The 19,616-nt window shown below is 49.6% G+C and overlaps 1 protein-coding gene across 1 annotated transcript in view; it reads left to right on the forward strand.

Annotated features, from left to right (window-relative positions):
* LOC130357384 (glycoprotein-N-acetylgalactosamine 3-beta-galactosyltransferase 1-like) overlaps positions 1 to 19,616 on the forward strand; it is a 92,532-nt gene that overhangs the window by 12,353 nt on the left and 60,563 nt on the right. The gene's annotated exons all lie outside the window — the stretch shown is intronic.

Raw genomic sequence — 19,616 nt, forward strand, 5'->3', positions numbered from 1 at the left:
CATGTTGCCAAGTAAAATTACTAAGAGAGGAAATTAGATCTCCCGTGTCACACACATATTTTGGTGTATGCTTCAACAAAGGTGAAATCAGCCAGTCTATGTAACTGGACAGGTGCTCCATAGGAGCACCTATACCAGCTAATATCGGACGGCCAGGGGGGGGGGGCAAAATGTTTTTGTGGGTTTTGGGTAATATATACCATTTAGGGTCAGTGGGTCGTTCTGACCCGGAATGAGTCGTTCTGCTGTTTTAGTAGAAATAATGTTCTTTTCCGTGAATGTCCTTAAGTGTGTTCGGAGTTTATTCACTATTTTCTGGGTGGGATTGGATGTTAACTTTTCATACACCATGATGTTTCCTAATTGATTTGATACTTCACTGTCATGATCGCTTTTCTTCCATATTACCACCCCTCCCCCTTTATCAGGTTTGGACACCACGATGTCCTCTTTCTCTGCTAGCCAAGCTAGTGCTCCAATTTCTTCAGGGGTTAAATTAGATGGATATGTGGGGTATATAAGGGCTTTAGTGTCTTTACACACCGCTTTACAAAACAAATCAATTGCTCCACCAGGGGTATATTGGGGGTTGAATTTTGATGGATTACCTCCTGAAAAAAAGGTGGGGCTCATCTGTGTTGTCTATATCACTACTACCACCCTCTAACTCCATCAGATCGCGAATGACTTGTTCATCCTTAGTATCACCCTCTTTTGTAACTGAAAAACCCAAGGGTCCAATAATTACAGGTACCTCACCCTCTTTCTTCTGCTGTGTGGACACACTTTTATTAATATGTGTATTAGTGGCAAATCATTTTTTCAAAGGGATTTTTTTCTAATGGCACAGGATAAATCCTCCTCAAACCTGTCATATCGAAATGATTTGTTAATACCAAAGTTTAGACCCTTATTCAGAACTGATAAACAGGCATCCCTTAATGCATAGTCAGTTAAGTTCACAACTATGTTATTTTCCGTTATTTCCGTTTTATTTTTCTACACATCTCTCTCTTATGTGGATTTGCTTTGACTTTACATAGCACTATTGCACTAGGGACGCACCTGTGCGGCTTGTTATATGGTTTCCTTGTGCTTCTTTTCCATCAATGAAACACACGGAATACATCCTAGAGTGGTGCCGGTAGTAATCTCCATAGACTATGTTTTATATATAGTGGTTTACAATTGGTGGGCGCTTCCATGGGCTGGAGTCAACTTGCCGGCCTTGCTTTTTCTGAGTGGGCTTATGGGGCATTCAAAAACCTGGGTGGCCGAGATCAGGGCACTTTGTTTCTAGTCAGCTTAGTGGTTAGGTACTACACGTGGAATGCTCGGTGTGTAGTGTCTACTCAGCAGAAGGTCCTCTCCGAGGGGGAGGTGTGAAGGAATATCACTGGTGACCTTGGGAAGATCAGGTCTTTGGAGTATTGCAGTCTTGGTACCAGTAGGGCATCTCTAGGTTCTAGACCTTTTGGGTAGAGTACCTTTATTTTGGTTAGGGGCAATGTTATAGGGATAGAGATAGGGTGAGAGCAGGGTTAGTTTTAATGGAGGGATAGAATTAGGGACAATTGTAGGGGGAAATTAGGGGAAGAGTTTATATTTTATTTATCAGGTCTGCCATCCTTCTTCCTGGTGGTGGGCTAATTCATGCACACGCCAGCTTTTTGTTTTGTTTTAGGTTTACATGGTATGAAGGGCTTACAGGCAACAAAACATGGGCCTAAAGTGGGTTGTGTTTTTGTGTGTATAAGTTTGTGTTACGCCGAGCGCTCCGGGTCCCCGCTCCTCCCCGGAGCGCTCGCTTCACTCTCCCCGCGGCAGCGCTCCGGTCACGTCCTCTGACCCGGGGCGCTGCGATTCCGCTGCCAGCCGGGATGCGATTCGCGATGCGGGTAGCGCCCGCTCGCGATGCGCACCCCGGCTCCCCTACCTGACTCGCTCTCCGTCTGTTCTGTCCCGGCGCGCGCGGCCCCGCTCCCTAGGGCGCGCGCGCGCCGGGTCTCTGCGATTTAAAGGGCCACTGCGCCGCTGATTGGCGCAGTGGTTCCAATTAGTGTTTACACCTGTGCACTTCCCTATATCACCTCACTTCCCCTTCACTCCCTCGCCGGATCTTGTTGCCTTAGTGCCAGTGAAAGCGTTCCTTGTGTGTTCCTTGCCTGTGTTTCCAGACCTTCTGCCGTTGCCCCTGACTACGATCCTTGCTGCCTGCCCCGACCTTCTGCTACGTCCGACCTTGCTTTTGCCTACTCCCTTGTACCGCGCCTATCTTCAGCAGCCAGAGAGGTGAGCCGTTGCTAGTGGATACGACCTGGTCACTACCGCCGCAGCAAGACCATCCCGCTTTGCGGCGGGCTCTGGTGAAAACCAGTAGTGGCTTAGAACCGGTCCACTAGCACGGTCCACGCCAATCCCTCTCTGGCACAGAGGATCCACTACCTGCCAGCCGGCATCGTGACAGTAGATCCGGCCATGGATCCCGCTGAAGTTCCTCTGCCAGTTGTCGCTGACCTCACCACGGTGGTCGCCCAGCAGTCACAACAGATAGCGCAACAAGGCCAACAGCTGTCTCAACTGACCGTTATGCTACAACAGTTACTACCACAGCTTCAGCAGTCATCTCCTCCGCCAGCTCCTGCACCTCCTCCGCAGCGAGTGGCCGCTCCTGGGATACGCTTATCCTTGCCGGATAAATTTGATGGGGACTCTAAGTTTTGCCGTGGCTTTCTTTCCCAATGTTCCCTGCATCTGGAGATGATGTCGGACCTGTTTCCCACTGAAAGGTCTAAGGTGGCTTTCGTAGTCAGCCTTCTGTCCGGAAAAGCCCTGTCATGGGCCACACCGCTCTGGGACCGCAATGACCCCGTCACTGCCTCTGTACACTCCTTCTTCTCGGAAATCCGAAGTGTCTTTGAGGAACCTGCCCGAGCCTCTTCTGCTGAGACTGCCCTGTTGAACCTGGTCCAGGGTAATTCTTCCGTTGGCGAGTATGCCGTACAATTCCGTACTCTTGCTTCAGAATTGTCCTGGAATAATGAGGCCCTCTGCGCGACCTTCAAAAAAGGCCTATCCAGCAACATTAAAGATGTTCTGGCCGCACGAGAAATTCCTGCTAATCTACATGAACTTATTCACCTAGCCACTCGCATTGACATGCGTTTTTCCGAAAGGCGTCAGGAACTCCGCCAAGATATGGACTCTGTTCGCACGAGGCGTTTCTTCTCCTCGGCTCCTCTCTCCTCTGGTCCCCTGCAATCTGTTCCTGTGCCTCCCGCCGTGGAGGCTATGCAGGTCGACCGGTCTCGCCTGACACCTCAAGAGAGGACACGACGCCGTATGGAGAACCTCTGCCTGTACTGTGCTAGTACCGAACACTTCCTGAGAGATTGTCCTATCCGTCCTCCCCGCCTGGAAAGACGTACGCTGACTCCGCACAAAGGTGAGACAGTCCTTGATGTCTACTCAGCTTCTCCACGTCTTACTGTGCCTGTGCGGATGTCTGCCTCTGCCTTCTCCTTCTCTACAGTGGCCTTCTTGGACTCTGGATCTGCAGGAAATTTTATTTTGGCCTCTCTCGTCAACAGGTTCAACATCCCGGTGACCAGTCTCGCCAGACCCCTCTACATCAATTGTGTAAATAATGAAAGATTGGACTGTACCATACGTTTCCGCACGGAGCCCCTTCTTATGAGCATCGGATCTCATCATGAGAGGATTGAACTTTTGGTCCTCCCCAATTGCACCTCGGAAATTCTCCTTGGACTTCCCTGGCTTCAACTTCATTCCCCTACCCTGGATTGGTCCACTGGGGAGATCAAGAGTTGGGGGTCCTCTTGTTCCAAGAACTGTCTAAAACCGGTTCCCAGTAACCCTTGCCGTAACTCTGTGGTTCCTCCAGTAACCGGTCTCCCTAAGGCCTATATGGACTTCGCGGATGTGTTCTGCAAAAAACAAGCTGAGACTCTACCTCCTCACAGGCCTTATGATTGCCCTATCGACCTCCTCCCGGGCACTACTCCACCCCGGGGCAGAATTTATCCTCTCTCTGCCCCAGAGACTCTTGCCATGTCCGAATACGTCCAGGAGAATCTAAAAAAGGGCTTTATCCGTAAATCCTCCTCTCCTGCCGGAGCCGGATTTTTCTTTGTGTCCAAAAAGGATGGCTCCCTACGTCCTTGCATTGACTACCGCGGTCTTAATAAAATCACGGTTAAGAACCGCTACCCCTTACCCCTCATCTCTGAACTCTTTGATCGCCTCCAAGGTGCCCACATCTTCACTAAATTGGACTTAAGAGGCGCCTATAACCTCATCCGCATCAGAGAGGGGGACGAGTGGAAAACGGCATTTAACACCAGAGATGGACACTTTGAGTATCTGGTCATGCCCTTTGGACTGTGCAACGCCCCTGCCGTCTTCCAAGACTTTGTCAATGAAATTTTTCGTGATCTGTTATACTCCTGTGTTGTTGTATATCTGGACGATATCCTAATTTTTTCTGCCAATCTAGAAGAACACCGCCAGCATGTCCGTATGGTTCTTCAGAGACTTCGTGACAACCAACTCTATGCCAAAATTGAGAAATGTCTGTTTGAATGCCAATCTCTTCCTTTTCTAGGATATTTGGTCTCTGGCCAGGGACTACAGATGGATCCAGACAAACTCTCTGCCGTCTTAGATTGGCCACGCCCCTCCGGACTCCGTGCCATCCAACGCTTTTTGGGGTTCGCCAATTATTACAGGCAATTTATTCCACATTTTTCTACCATTGTGGCTCCTATCGTGGCTTTAACCAAAAAAAATGCTGATCCCAAGTCCTGGCCTCCTCAAGCAGAAGACGCCTTTAAACGACTCAAGTCTGCCTTTTCTTCGGCTCCCGTCCTCTCCAGACCTGACCCTTCCAAACCCTTCCTATTGGAGGTTGATGCCTCCTCAGTGGGAGCTGGAGCTGTTCTTCTACAAAAAAATTCTTCCGGGCATGCTGTCACTTGTGGTTTTTTCTCTAGGACCTTCTCTCCAGCGGAGAGGAACTACTCCATCGGGGATCGAGAGCTTCTAGCCATTAAATTAGCACTTGAGGAATGGAGGCATCTGCTGGAGGGATCAAGTTCTCCTGTTATTATCTACACCGACCACAAGAACCTCTCCTACCTCCAGTCTGCCCAACGGCTGAATCCTCGCCAGGCCCGGTGGTCTCTGTTCTTTGCCCGATTTAATTTTGAGATTCACTTTCGTCCTGCCGATAAGAACATTAGGGCCGATGCTCTCTCTCGTTCCTCGGATGCCTCAGAAGTTGAACTCTCTCCGCAACACATCATTCCACCTGACTGCCTGATCTCCACTTCTCCTGCCTCCATCAGGCAGACTCCTCCAGGAAAGACCTTTGTTTCTCCTCGCCAACGCCTCGGAATCCTCAAATGGGGTCACTCCTCCCATCTCGCAGGTCATGCGGGTATCAAGAAATCTGTGCAACTCATCTCCCGCTTCTATTGGTGGCCGACTCTGGAGACGGATGTTGTGGACTTTGTGCGAGCCTGCACTATCTGTGCCCGGGATAAGACTCCTCGCCAGAAGCCCGCTGGTTTTCTTCATCCTCTGCCTGTCCCCGAACAGCCTTGGTCTCTGATTGGTATGGATTTTATTACTGATTTACCCCCTTCCCGTGGCAACACTGTTATTTGGGTGGTCGTTGATCGATTCTCCAAAATGGCACATTTCATCCCTCTTCCTGGTCTTCCTTCTGCGCCTCAGTTGGCTAAACAATTTTTTGTACACATTTTTCGTCTTCACGGATTGCCTACGCAGATTGTCTCGGATAGAGGCGTCCAATTCGTGTCTAAATTCTGGAGGGCTCTCTGTAAACAACTCAAGATTAAATTAAATTTTTCTTCTGCATATCATCCCCAGTCCAATGGACAAGTAGAAAGGATTAACCAGATCTTGGGTGATTATTTGCGACATTTTGTTTCCTCCCGCCAGGATGACTGGGCAGATCTCCTCCCATGGGCCGAATTCTCGTATAACTTCAGGGTCTCTGAGTCTTCCTCCAAATCCCCATTTTTCGTGGTGTACGGCCGTCACCCTCTTCCCCCCCTCCCTACTCCCTTGCCCTCTGGTCTGCCCGCTGTGGATGAAATTTCTCGTGACCTTTCCATCATATGGAGAGAGACCCAAAATTCTCTCTTACAGGCTTCATCACGCATGAAGAAGTTCGCGGATAAGAAAAGAAGAGCTCCCCCCGTTTTTTCCCCTGGAGACAAGGTATGGCTCTCCGCTAAATATGTCCGCTTCCGTGTCCCTAGCTACAAGTTGGGACCACGCTATCTTGGTCCTTTCAAAATTTTGTGTCAAATTAATCCTGTCTCTTATAAACTTCTTCTTCCTCCCTCTCTTCGTATCCCTAATGCCTTTCACGTCTCTCTTCTCAAACCACTCATCCTCAACCGTTTTTCTCCCAAGTCTGTTCCTCCCACTCCTGTTTCCGGCTCCTCGGACATCTTCTCGGTCAAAGAAATTTTAGCTGCCAAAAAGGTCAGAGGGAAAAATTTTTTTTTAGTGGACTGGGAGGGTTGTGGTCCTGAAGAGAGATCCTGGGAACCTGAGGACAACATCCTAGACAAAAGTCTGCTCCTCAGGTTCTCAGGCTCTAAGAAGAGGGGGAGACCCAAGGGGGGGGGTACTGTTACGCCGAGCGCTCCGGGTCCCCGCTCCTCCCCGGAGCGCTCGCTTCACTCTCCCCGCGGCAGCGCTCCGGTCACGTCCTCTGACCCGGGGCGCTGCGATTCCGCTGCCAGCCGGGATGCGATTCGCGATGCGGGTAGCGCCCGCTCGCGATGCGCACCCCGGCTCCCCTACCTGACTCGCTCTCCGTCTGTTCTGTCCCGGCGCGCGCGGCCCCGCTCCCTAGGGCGCGCGCGCGCCGGGTCTCTGCGATTTAAAGGGCCACTGCGCCGCTGATTGGCGCAGTGGTTCCAATTAGTGTTTACACCTGTGCACTTCCCTATATCACCTCACTTCCCCTTCACTCCCTCGCCGGATCTTGTTGCCTTAGTGCCAGTGAAAGCGTTCCTTGTGTGTTCCTTGCCTGTGTTTCCAGACCTTCTGCCGTTGCCCCTGACTACGATCCTTGCTGCCTGCCCCGACCTTCTGCTACGTCCGACCTTGCTTTTGCCTACTCCCTTGTACCGCGCCTATCTTCAGCAGCCAGAGAGGTGAGCCGTTGCTAGTGGATACGACCTGGTCACTACCGCCGCAGCAAGACCATCCCGCTTTGCGGCGGGCTCTGGTGAAAACCAGTAGTGGCTTAGAACCGGTCCACTAGCACGGTCCACGCCAATCCCTCTCTGGCACAGAGGATCCACTACCTGCCAGCCGGCATCGTGACAGTTTGTGTATAAGTTGGTTGGGAGGAGTGCTAGGTGGGGTGGGTGTATTTGTGTGTGGTTTGGGGGACCTGACATGGATCAGGTATGGACTGGGCTTATGTGAACTGTATGGACACTTTGGACTCTGACCCATGTACAGGAGGTGTGGGGGGAGGGGACAGTTTTTGTGTAGGATTTTTCTATGTTTTTTTATAGTTTTGTAGGTTTCTGCTGTATATATTATTATTCTTTATTTATAATTACATTTATATTATATTTATGTTATATTGTAGAGGAAGGAAAAAAAATCATATGTATATTTTGTTTTGTATGTTAAACATTATAGTAGATAAGGCAGTCGGGCCAGATGTTATGTTAATATGTGTGTGTGTGTGTGCGGTGTCACAAATATTTTTATGATTATCTGTTATACTTTTGTTTCTCCAGGATCTGTTATGTTTTGGTTGGTACTTTCGTTACGTGTGTGTGGTTTCGTATGTTATTATGTTGTTATTTATTTGTTTATCTATTTATTTATTTTTCATCTTCTTTTTCCAAGTATGGATGGTATGAGTTATAGGTGGGTAGTACAAAATTTTATTTTAGTTACATAACAAATATAATTAAAAAAAAAAATAAATAAATAAAAAGAGGATAAATGGAAAAGAAAAAAAATCTAAAAAAAAAAAAAAAAAAAAGGAGAAAAAGTTTGTAGTGGTGTGTTGTGTTTTTGTTAGGTTTCTTTTATGTTTTCTATTTTTTTTGGGAAGTTTTTCAGTTAAAGCCGGTAGAGCTAACTTTTATGTTTATGTGGTAGCCCTTGGGGGGTGTATGGTAGTTGGGGTGTTGTTTCGGTAGATGAGGGGTTAAGGTTAACCCTATAGTTCGTGACGCCAGTCTGAGGGCTAGTATGCTGAGGTAATTCTCCGGCCTATCGCCGCCCTTCCCAGTAATGATAGGTGCATGCATAAAATGACTGAATGTCCACAAAGTAGTTGAACTTGAACTTGGATAACTTTACATAAATGCTTGCGGTACATCCAATGCACAATAACAGTCTCATTCAAACAGTCTCTATATAGTTCAGCGACTGACAGTTGTTGTGGACCTTGAATTGTGTTATAAGTCTCTGAATTTAGGGTAATTTTGAAGATCTGTCCAGATTTAGGGGATAGATAAGGTCCGGTGTTCTTGCAGAGTGCTTAGGGATTGATACACTCACGGTTTAAAAGAGATCAGCCGTCGCCGCAAGGCTAGGGCCTAAATTCACTGATGACAGCAGCGCAGATCCTTCCCTGTCAACAGCCCATGAGGAAAAGAGAGCAAACAATGGCCACTGCTCCCTTATATGGGCAGGGGCGGGGTTGTTCTGATTGGTCCGAATATCTGTCACTCACCATCACAAAGAATGATGCGTGCAATACGTCACAGGGACCTCCAAAGGTCCTCAAGCAAAAACCATAGAGTTCACCTGATCACGTGACCCGCAGGTCCTGCTACCCTCCGTACAGGTAATTAACTATTTATATACATTTATACAATCCTTTATATATTAATCCTAAATAATTATTAGATAACTAATACCTAGATGAGAGGTGACTAGGGGTGGACTAGACAATAAGGACCCGCACGTCCTAGGGACTCTGGCTATGGGGACCTATACACACAGGTACCGGATAGAATGCAGTACCGGGACACCACAAACCCCCTTACTTAAGATAAGTCGACCTCGACGCCTGTGCCCTAAGGCAGAGGGACTAGAACAGGATGATCTATAAATTTGCTATACATTCTAAGTAAACATTAAACACATTTACGTTCTCTGATACTCTTACTAGTATGTGGACTAGACAACAGAAATCTATCTAGAAATTGGTGCTATCTAGACATAAAGCAGCACATAGATTCCCCCATGTTAGGCAGCACATAGTTAGAGCTCCCCTTTAGGAAGCACATAAGATTCCCCCATATTAGGCAGCACATAGTTAGAGCCCCCCCTTGAGGCAGCACATAGTGGGATTTGAACCCAAGGCCCCAGCACTGCAAGGCAGCAGTGCTAACCTCTGAGCCACCATGCTACCCTTAGCATACATCTAATATCCACGGTTGCTAAAATGGACAGAGATGTCAGCAGAGAGTACCAGAAAAATTAGGCATGTACACATGAAAAATTTGGTATTGTTGCAGCCGCTTCTGTAGCAGCAGCCAGATAAATTGCAGCACCAGAAAAAGTGCAGCAGCAGAGGCCAGAAAAATTAGGAATGTACACCTGGCTGGAAAATTTGGTATTGCCGCAGCTGTCGCAGTGGCCATAAAAATTGCAGCACCATAACAAGTGCAGCAGCAGAGGCCAGAAAAATTAGGCATGTACACATGGATGAAAAATTGGGTATTGTCGCAGCTGCAGCTGTAGCAGCGGCCAGAAAAATCGCAGCACCATAACAAATGCAGCAGTAGAGTCCCGAAAAATTAGGCATGTACACCTGGCTGGAAAATGTGGTATTGTCGCAGCCCCTGCTGTAGCAGCGGCCAGAAAAATTTCTGTTTGTTTTGCAAGGCAGAAAGTGCCCTAACACATTGCAGATAAGTCACGCAAGTCATCCGGCATTCAGAGTTCAAATACAGCAGCGTGTGGACCATTTTTAGCCCAAGGCAGCTCATCTGATCAGGCCTTGTTCAGTCAAATGTATCGCCCAGTGTCAGTCCCTTCGGGATCCATCCCTCATTCATCTTAAGAAAGGTGAGGTAATCCAGACTTTTTTGACCAAGGCGACTCCTCTTCTCAGTGACAATACCTCCTGCTGCACTGAAGGTCCTTTCTGACAGGACACTTGAAGCGGGACAGGCCAGAAGTTCGAGCACAAATTGGGATAGCTCAGGCCACAGGTCAAGGGGTTCATCGCTCCTCAGAGTGTCGATATCTGCGGTTAAGGCCAGGTAGTGTGCTACCTGTCGGTCAAGTTGTTCTCTGATGGTGGACCCCGAAGGGCTGCAGCGATGCGTAGGACTTAAAAAGCTCTGCATGTCCTCCATTAACAGCATGTCTGTACAGCATCCTGTCCTTGCCGGCGTGTTCGTGGGAGGAGGATTACTTTCACCTCTTCCCCTGTTAGATCCCTGTTGTGCTGTGACGTGACCCTTATTACGCTGTGTACAGCATACTTCTTAATTTATTTTGGACCTGCTGAATCCTTTCCGCCTTGCTGTAATGCGGTAACATGTCAGGCACTTTGTTTATACCGGGGGTCTAGTAGCGTGGACACCCAGTACAGGTCGTTCTCCTTCATCCTTTTTATACGAGGGTCCCTCAACAGGCATGACAGCATGAAAGACCCCATTTGCACAAGGACAGATGCCGAGCTACTCATGTCCCGTTCCTCGTCCTCAGTGATGTCAGGGAAGGTATAATCTTCTTCCCCCCAGCCACGTACAACACCACGGGAATCAGATAGGTGACAAGGAGCACCCTGGGGTGCCTGCTGTGGTTGGTCTTCCTCTCTTGCTCTTCAAAGCCACATTCCTCCTCTGACTCCTCTTCCTCACAATCCTCTTCCAGTGTTGCCGCAGGTCCAGCAAGTGATGCTGATAAGGCTGTTTCTGGTGGTGATGGTGTCCACAACTCTTCCTCTTCACGCTCATCTACTGCCTGATCCAGCACTCTTCGCAGGGCACGCTCCAGGAAGAAAACAAACGGTATGATGTCGCTGATGGTGCCTTCGGTGCGACTGACCATGTTTGTCACCTCCTCAAAAGGACGCATGAGCCTACAGGCATTGCGCATGAGCCGCCAAAAAATTCCCAGCTCCGCAGATGATGTCCCAGCACCCCGGTCATACAAATATTCGTTGACGGCTTTTTCTTGTTGGAGCAGGTGGTCGAACATTAGGAGTGTTGAATTCCAATGTGTCGGGCTGTCGCAAATCAAGCGCCTCACTGGCATGTTGTTTCGCCGTTGGATATCTGACAAGTGCGCCATGGCCGTGTAGGAACGCCTGAAATGGCCACACACCTTCCTGGACTGCTTCAGGACATCCTGTAAGCAGGGCCGGACTGGCTTACCGGGATAGTGGGAATATTCCCGGTAGGCCGCTGCCCTGTTGGCCGGCAGTGGCCAGAGCGCAAGCTGCCTGAGTCCCAACAAGTCACTATGTCAGTCTGTCAGCAGTGTCAGGACCTGTTTTCTCAGCAGCTGCAGCATCACAAACAGGTCTGAGGCTCCTGACAGCTGATACAGTGAGCGGAGGTCCGGAGGTCTGGGGTACAGAGTCTGTAATGGGAGCTGTACAGACAGGACACTCACCTCTACTCTCTGCCTCCTCACTGCTCCTGGCCCCTCCTCCTGTCGGCACACAGTGAATGCAGCTGCTCGGGGGAAGATCTACTATACTGGGTGAGAGGAAAAGGGAACCTAATGTTATTACTATATAAGGCAAAAGGTGGGAGTCCTGTTCTGTGGTGTGCGTGGGGGTCTGGTAAGAGGGGGACCTTTGATGTGGGGGGGGGGCGCTGAAGAAGGGGACCTGTGATGTGGGGGGGGCTGCAAATGGGGGTGGGGGACCTGTGATGATAGGGGCTGTAAAGGGGGGGACCTGTGATGATAGGGGCTGTAAAGGGGGGGAACTGTGATGTTGGGGGGGCTGCAAAGGGGGACCTGTGATGTGGGGGGCTACAAAGAGGGGACCTGTGATGTGGGGGGCTGCAAATGGGGGACCAGTGATGATAGGGGCTGTAAAGGGGGGACCTGTGATGATAGGGGCTGTAAAGGGGGGGGCCTGTGATGATAGGGGCTGTAAAGGGGGGGAACTGTGATGTTGGGGGGCTGCAAAGGGGGACCTGTGATGTGGGGGGCTACAAAGGGGGGACCTGTGATGTGGGGGGGCTGCAAAGGGGGGGGACCAGTGATGATAGGGGCTGTAAAGGGGGGACCTGTGATGTGATGGGGCTACAAAGGGGGGGGGACCTGTGATAGGGGCTGTAAATGGGGGACCTGTGATGTGAGGGGCTAAAAAGGGGGGGACCTGTGATAGGGGCTGTAAAGGGGGGGACCTGTGATGATAGGGGCTGTAAAGGGGGGGACCTGTGATGATAGGGCTGTAAAGGGGGGGACCTGTGATGTGAGGGGCTGCAAATGGGGGGACCTGTGATAGGGGCTGTAAAGCGGGGGACCTGTGATCATAGGGGCTGTAAAGGGGGGATCTGTGATAGGGGCTGTAAAGGGGGGAACTGTGATGTTGGAGGGCTGCAAAGAGGGGACCTGTGATGTGGGGGGCTGCAAAGGGGGGGACCTGTGATAGGGGCCTTAAAGGGGGGACCTGTGATGATAGGGGCTGTAAAGGGGGGACCTGTGATGTGGGGGGGGCTGCAAAGGGGGGTCCTGTTGTGTGGGGGGCTGCAAAGGGGGGGACCTGTGGTGTGAGGGGGGGCTGCAAAGGGGGGACCTGTGGTGTGGGGGGCTGCAAAGTGGGGGGACCTGTGATGTGAGGGGCTGCAAAAGGGGGACCTGTGATGTGAAGGCTTGCAAGGGGGGAGGACTGATGTTGGGGGTCTGCAAAGGGGGGACCTGTGGTGTGGGGGGCTGCAAAGGGGGGAACTGTGATGTGAGGGGCTGCAAAGGGGGGACCTGTGATGTGGGGGGCTGCAGGGGGGGGCTGTAATGTTGGTGGGTGCTGGTGGAGAGGGGAGACCAGTTATGTGGGACCTGTGATATGGGGAGCTGGAAAGGGGATACCTGTGATGTTGGGGGCTGAAGAGGGGATGCCTTTGATGTAGGGGGCTGGAGACGGGGGGGGGACCTGTGATGTTGGGGGCTGGAGACGGGGGGGGGGCCTGTGATGAGGGGGGGGCCTGTAATGTGGGGTAGGGGGTAGGTTATGGGAAGAGGAGACCTTACTACTTTGTAAGGGAGGGGCACTTTGGTTTGCTCTTTTTTTTTTTTTTTTGCAATTTAAGTTGTTTATTCATTATTTTTAAATAACTATATTTTTTTAATATTTAACTACAGTTAAGGGGAACCTGTTATCAGTTTTATGTTGCCCAAACAGCAGGCAGCATAAAACTGGTGAAGGCACCACGATCCTAGGACACTGTGAATTACACTAACACACTCAGTCATTCACAGTAATCTTAGTTTCTAAATGCCACCAGACCCGGTAATTAGTCCTTAGGGTAGGTGACGCATCTTTCCCTATATCAGTGGTCTCCAAACTGTGGATCACGCTGTTGCTAAACTAAAACTCCCTGTAAAATGTCAACTCCCAGCATGCACAGAGCGTTGTTGGAACAGCTAACAGTCCACACTTTGGAGACCTAGGGGAGATTTATCAAAGCCTGTGCAAAGGAAATGTTGCCCAGTTGATTGGTGAGTGCTTCCAATAATTTTCTACTGTGAGACTGTTATGCTTACTGCTATAAACTATTGGGATTGAGTACCCCATCTGTATGCAGGAACCTGCAAAGTCGGGAAAAGATGTACTGTTGGACTTTGTAGTGCTGAGCACTGTATTTTCCAGTGTCTCCCTATACACTGCTAGAGACAAGAGAGACGTGTCAATCAAGCCGGCTGGGCAGGGAGCAGCCGCCAGGACCTGCTCCTGTGACTATTTACCAGTATTCTTGTAGCATTTTCAAACTATGTCTCTGTGTAATTTGTGTCCCGGAATCGCAATGCCTGCAGCAGTGTTATGCTGCCCGCGGTATTTTAACCCTATGTAATATCTACTACGGGAGGGGGAACAGTAAAAAAACAAAAACCCTTTCTAAAATTCCTTGCTTTCACACTGCCACTGAAATGACGGAATTCTGTTTCTGGTATCTGGCACTTTCGGTTAGGTGACGTGACATGGCCAGCCATCCAATCAGCGCCTGAGGCTGGACATTGCTTCGGCCCGTAATTGAATGAACAGTTGTGTGAGATCACATAACCTGACCTAGTAATGCTGGACACTGGGAACTGAGTTCCGTGATTCTGGCGGTAGCTCAAGTGCAAAAAAGAGAGGGTTGCTTTTATTTAGTTATTTATTTATTTATTTTACTGTTTTTCCCAAGTGGATTTTACATGGAGTTAAAGGGGTACTCCGGCGCTTAGACATGCCTGATCACGGAGGTCCCGCCGCTGGGGACCCCTGTGATATTGCACGCCGCACCCCGTTAAAATCAGTCCCCGGAGCGTGTTCGCTACGGGTCTGATTACTGTTGATCACGGGGCCGGAGTGTTGTGATGTCAAGGCTCCTCCCCACGTGATGTCACGCTCCGCCCCCCTCAATGCAAGCCTATGGGAGGGGGCGTGACAGCTGTCACGCCCCCTCCCATAGGCTTGCATTGAGGGGCGGAGCGTGACATCACATGGGGCGGAGGCGTGACGTCACACGGGGCAGAGGCGTGACGTCACACAGGGGCGGAGGCGTGATGTCACACGCCACCGACCCCGTGGTCGCCGGTAATCAGACCCGGAGCAAACATGCTCCGGGGACTGATTTTAACTGGGGTGCTGCGTGCAAGATCACAGGAGTCCCCAGCGGCGGGACCCCCGCGATGAGGCATCTTATCCCTTATCCTTTGGATAGGGGATAAGATGTCTAAGCGCCGGAGTACCCCTATAATACCACATTACTATCTTGTACATAGTTCTCTTATAGAGGCATGGCAAATCAGGTGCCAGGCTCCCCTGTCCCTTCCCTGCAGCCAGTGACTGCTACAGTGACACAATGCTGTGGGGCTGGTATGACAATTTTTCCAGGGCTGGTTTTTAGCCCCAGTCCGGCCCTGCCTGTAAGCCTGGGAACTTGAGCACAAAGCGTTGTACAATCAGATTACACACATGTGCCATGCACGGCACATGTGTCAACTTGCTCAACCTCAATGCCGCCAACAAATTTGTTCCATTGTCACAAACCACCTTGCCAATCTCCAGTTGGTGCGGAGTCAGCCACTGGTCCACCTGTGCGTTCAGGGCAGACAGGAGCGCTGGTGCGGTGTGACTCTCCGCTTTGAGGCAAGTCAACCCCAAGATGGCGTGACACTGCCATATCCGGGATGTGGAATAGTACCTGGGGAGCTGGGGGGGGTGCAGATGATGTGGAGCAAGACGCAGCAGTGGAAGAGGACTCGGCCGAGGATGTTATGGAAGAGGATGGAGTAGGAGTAAGAGGAGTAGAGGAGGTGGCAGCAGGCCTGCCTGCAAGTCGTTGCGGTGTCACCAACTCCTCTGCAGAGCCACGCATTCCATGCTTGGCAGCCGTCACCAGGTTTACCCAATGCGCAGTGTAGGTGATATACCTGCCCTGACCATGCTTTGCAGTCCAGGTATCAGTGGTCAGATGGACCCTTGCCCCTACACTGTGTGCCAGACATGCCATAATTTCCTTTTGCACAATGGAGTAAAGGTTGGGGATTGCCTTTGGTGCAAAAATTTTTTGTCCGGGTTACCTTCCACTGCGGTGTCCCAATGGCTTCAAATTTTTTAAAGGCCTCAGACTCCACCAGCTTGTATGGTAAAAGCTGGCGGGCTAACAGTTCCGACAAGCCAGCTGTCAGACGCCGAGCTAGGGGGGGACTTTAAGACATTGTCTTCTTGCGCTTAAACCTCTCCTTGACAGACACCTGACAGTGAGCAGATGAGCAGGAACTGCTCAAGGCGAGGGACGGAGAGGCGGATGGTTGAGAGGGGGCAAGGAGGGCAGCAGTGGTTGACCTGGCTAAAGATGCTGGACCAGGAGGAGGATGGCAGCTTTGACTTTGTGTGCTGCTTGTACTGACGTGTTGATCCCATAGGCGTTTGTGATGTGACATCATGTGCCTTCGCAAAGCAGTTGTGCCTAGGTGGGTGTTGGACTTCCTACGACTCAGTTTCTTCTGGCACAGGTTGCAAATGGCCTCGCTGTTGTCAGAGGTAGACACACACAAAAAAAAAAAAGCCACACTGCTGAGCTCTGCGATGACGGCATTCTAGTGGTGGCAACAGCATGCGTTGATTGGCGTCCCGTCTTGCTGACCCCGGGTGCCGATGCATGCTGTCTGACTGTGCCACTAGCTAGACTTGTGCACTAGAAAAATTTTCGTTTAATTTCGTTTCGTTTTTTCGTTTTGGAAAAAAATTTCGGTTCGGCAATATTTTCGGTTTAGATTTTTCGGATACATTCGGTATTCGGGTATTCGTGTTGTTTTTTTCGGATACATTCGGTATTCGGGTACATTCGGTAAATCTTTAGTCTTTTTTTGGACTTTAGCGATCCTAATAAATAATGGAGATACCTTTTTTATTAAAATTTCGCAGGGTATCATAAAAAAATCATAATAAAAAAGATACAGTGGTGATGAAAGAAATTGTATCTAACAAATGTATCTTTTTTATTATGAAATGTTTATTCATTTTTAAACAGGGATCAATTTATGTGAGCGGGTAAAGCACTAAAAATGTAGCCGACAATAATGAAAATGTAGTGTGTGCGTGTTTTTCACTTTTTTTTAAAACATTTTTTAGGTAGTACTACTACTCCCAGCATGGAACACACTCTTCCATGATGGGAGTAGTAGTTACCTGTACTAATTGACAGATTGCAGGGGTCCCTTGCGATCCTCTTGTATAATGTATAGGTGCGCCGGCTGCTCTTCTATGGTCCCCTGCACTCACGTATATGTACACATATTCATATTTCCTGCAGAGCTGTGATTGGCCAGATGGTTCCAGCCAATCACAGCTCTCTGTGAGAAATAGAAATATGTGTATATATACGGCTGTGCAGGGGACCATAGGAGAGCGGCCGCCGCATTTATACATTATACTGGAGGATCGCAGCGGGTGTCAGGAGTGATACCCGCAGTGATCTTTCCTTTACTACAAGTACTACCACTCCCAACATGGAGTACACTCTGCTCCATGCTGGGAGCTGTAGTACCTGCATTAATAGACAGATCGCAGCGGGTGTCAGAAGTTACACTCGCTGCCATATGTCTATTAATGCAGGTACTACAGCTCCCAGCATGGAGCAGAGTGTGCTCCATGTTGGGAGTATTAGTACCTGCAGTAAGGGACAGATCCCAGCGCATGTCACTTCTCCTGACAACCGCTGCGATCCTCCTGATGTGAATGTCGGGATCAGCTGTTCTCAGGGCTACAGAGCCAGGAGAACAGCTGACGCTGAGCTGTAGGTATACATCGTATATCTACTGCCCAGCAAGAACTTACAGTGAGCTTGCAATGTGTATACAGTATACACATTACTGGCTCACTTAACCCCTTGCTGAGCTGTGCGCTATGCGCAAGCCCAGCAAGGGAAGAGTTAACTTACACTGCTGGACAGTGTAGGTTAACCCTTTGGGCGGTATACACTTTATACAGCTATCTATAGATAGCTGTATACAGTGTATACAGAAGACGAAGTCCAGCTTACTTCCCTCGAGTCCCGGGCCGGGTTCGTGTAGCTCCGCCCCCTAGTGATGATGTCATTAGGGGGCGGAGCTACAGAAGGGAACAATGCTAGTTTATCTGAAGCTCTGTTCACATTGTACGTTTTGTATAATGTGAACAGACCATTCTGGCAGTGTCTACCCAGACAGGGAGACTCCAGCTGTTGCTAAACTACAACTCCCAGCATGCCCAGACAGCCAAAGGCTGTCTGGGCATGCTGGGAGTTGTAGTTTTGCACCAATTGGTGGCTCCCTGTTTGGGTAGACATTGCATCATGGGTGCTTTCCCCAGCGGACAGCGCCAAAAATGTCATAACCAATTTTTTGTGTTTTTTTTTCTTCTCGTTTCAGATCCGTGTATGCAGAGGATTACTGCGGATTCGATGGATTACGGCGGATTATTTTTTTTCCCTTTAATAAAATGGTTAACGAGGGCTGTGGGGGAGTGTTTTTTTAAATAAAATAATTTTTCCAATGTGTTGTGTTTTTTTTTTTTTTTTTTATTGAATTTTCAGGGTTAGTAACGGAAGCTGTCTTATTGACGGAATCCATTACTAGGCCAGGGCTTAGTGCTAGCCCCAAAAACAGCTAGCGCTAACCCCCAATTATTACCCCGGTACCCACCGCCACAGGGGTGCCGGGAAGAGCCGGTACCAACAGGCCCGGAGCGTCAAAAATGGCGCTCCTGGACCTAGGCGGTAACAGGCTGGCGTTATTTAGGCTGGGGAGGGCCAGTAACAATGGTCCTCACCCACCCTGGTAACGTCAGGCTGTTGCTGTAGGGTTCCCCGTATTTTCATTCTCAGCCAGATACCAACCAAACAGCAACAGCCTGACGTTACCAGGGTGGGCGAGGACCATTGTTACTGGCCCTCCCCAGCCTAAATAACGCCAGCCTGTTACCGCCTAGGCCCAGGAGCGCCATTTTGACGCTCCGGGCCTGTTGGTACCGGCTCTTCCCGGCACCCCTGTGGCGGTGGGTACCGGGGTAATAATTGGGGGTTAGCGCTAGCTGTTTTTGGGGCTAGCACTAAGCCCTGGCCTAGTAATGGATTCCGTCAATAAGACAGCGTCCACTACTAACCTTGAAAATTCAATAAAAAAAAAAAAACACAACACATTGGAAAAATTATTTTATTTAAAAAAACACTCCCCCACAGCCCTCGTTAACCATTTTATTAAAGGAAAAAATAAATAATCCGCCTTAATCCATCGAATCCGCAGTAATCCTCTGCATACACGGATCTGAAAGAGAAGAAAAATACACAAAAAATTGGTTATGACATTTTTGGCGCTGTCCGCTGGGGAGAGCACCCATGATGCAATGTCTACCCAAACAGGGAGCCACCAATTGGTGCAAAACTATAACTCCCAGCATGCCCAGACAGCCTTTGGCTGTCTGGGCATGCTGGGAGTTGTAGTTTAGCAACAGCTGGAGTCTCCCTGTCTGGGTAGACACTGCCAGAAGGGTCTGTTCACATTATACAAAACGTACAATGTGAACAGAGCTTCAGATTAATTAGCCTTGTTCCCTTCTGTAGCTCCGCCCCTAATGACATCACTAGGGGGCGGAGCTACACAAACCCCGCCCGGGACTCGAGGAAAGTAAGCTGGACTTCGTCTTCTGTATACACTGTATACAGCTATCTATAGATAGCTGTATATAGTGTATACCGCCCAAAGGGTTAACCTACACTGTCCAGCAGTGTAAGTTAACTCTTCCCTTGCTGGGCTTGCGCATAGCGCACAGCTCAGCAAGGGGTTAAGTGAGCCAGCAATGTGTATACTGTATACACATTGCAAGCTCACTGTAAGTTCTTGCTGGGCAGTAGATATACGAT

Source organism: Hyla sarda, chromosome 2 (genome assembly GCF_029499605.1).
Source record: "Hyla sarda isolate aHylSar1 chromosome 2, aHylSar1.hap1, whole genome shotgun sequence".
In the NCBI taxonomy this organism is placed as follows: Eukaryota; Metazoa; Chordata; class Amphibia; order Anura; family Hylidae; genus Hyla; species Hyla sarda.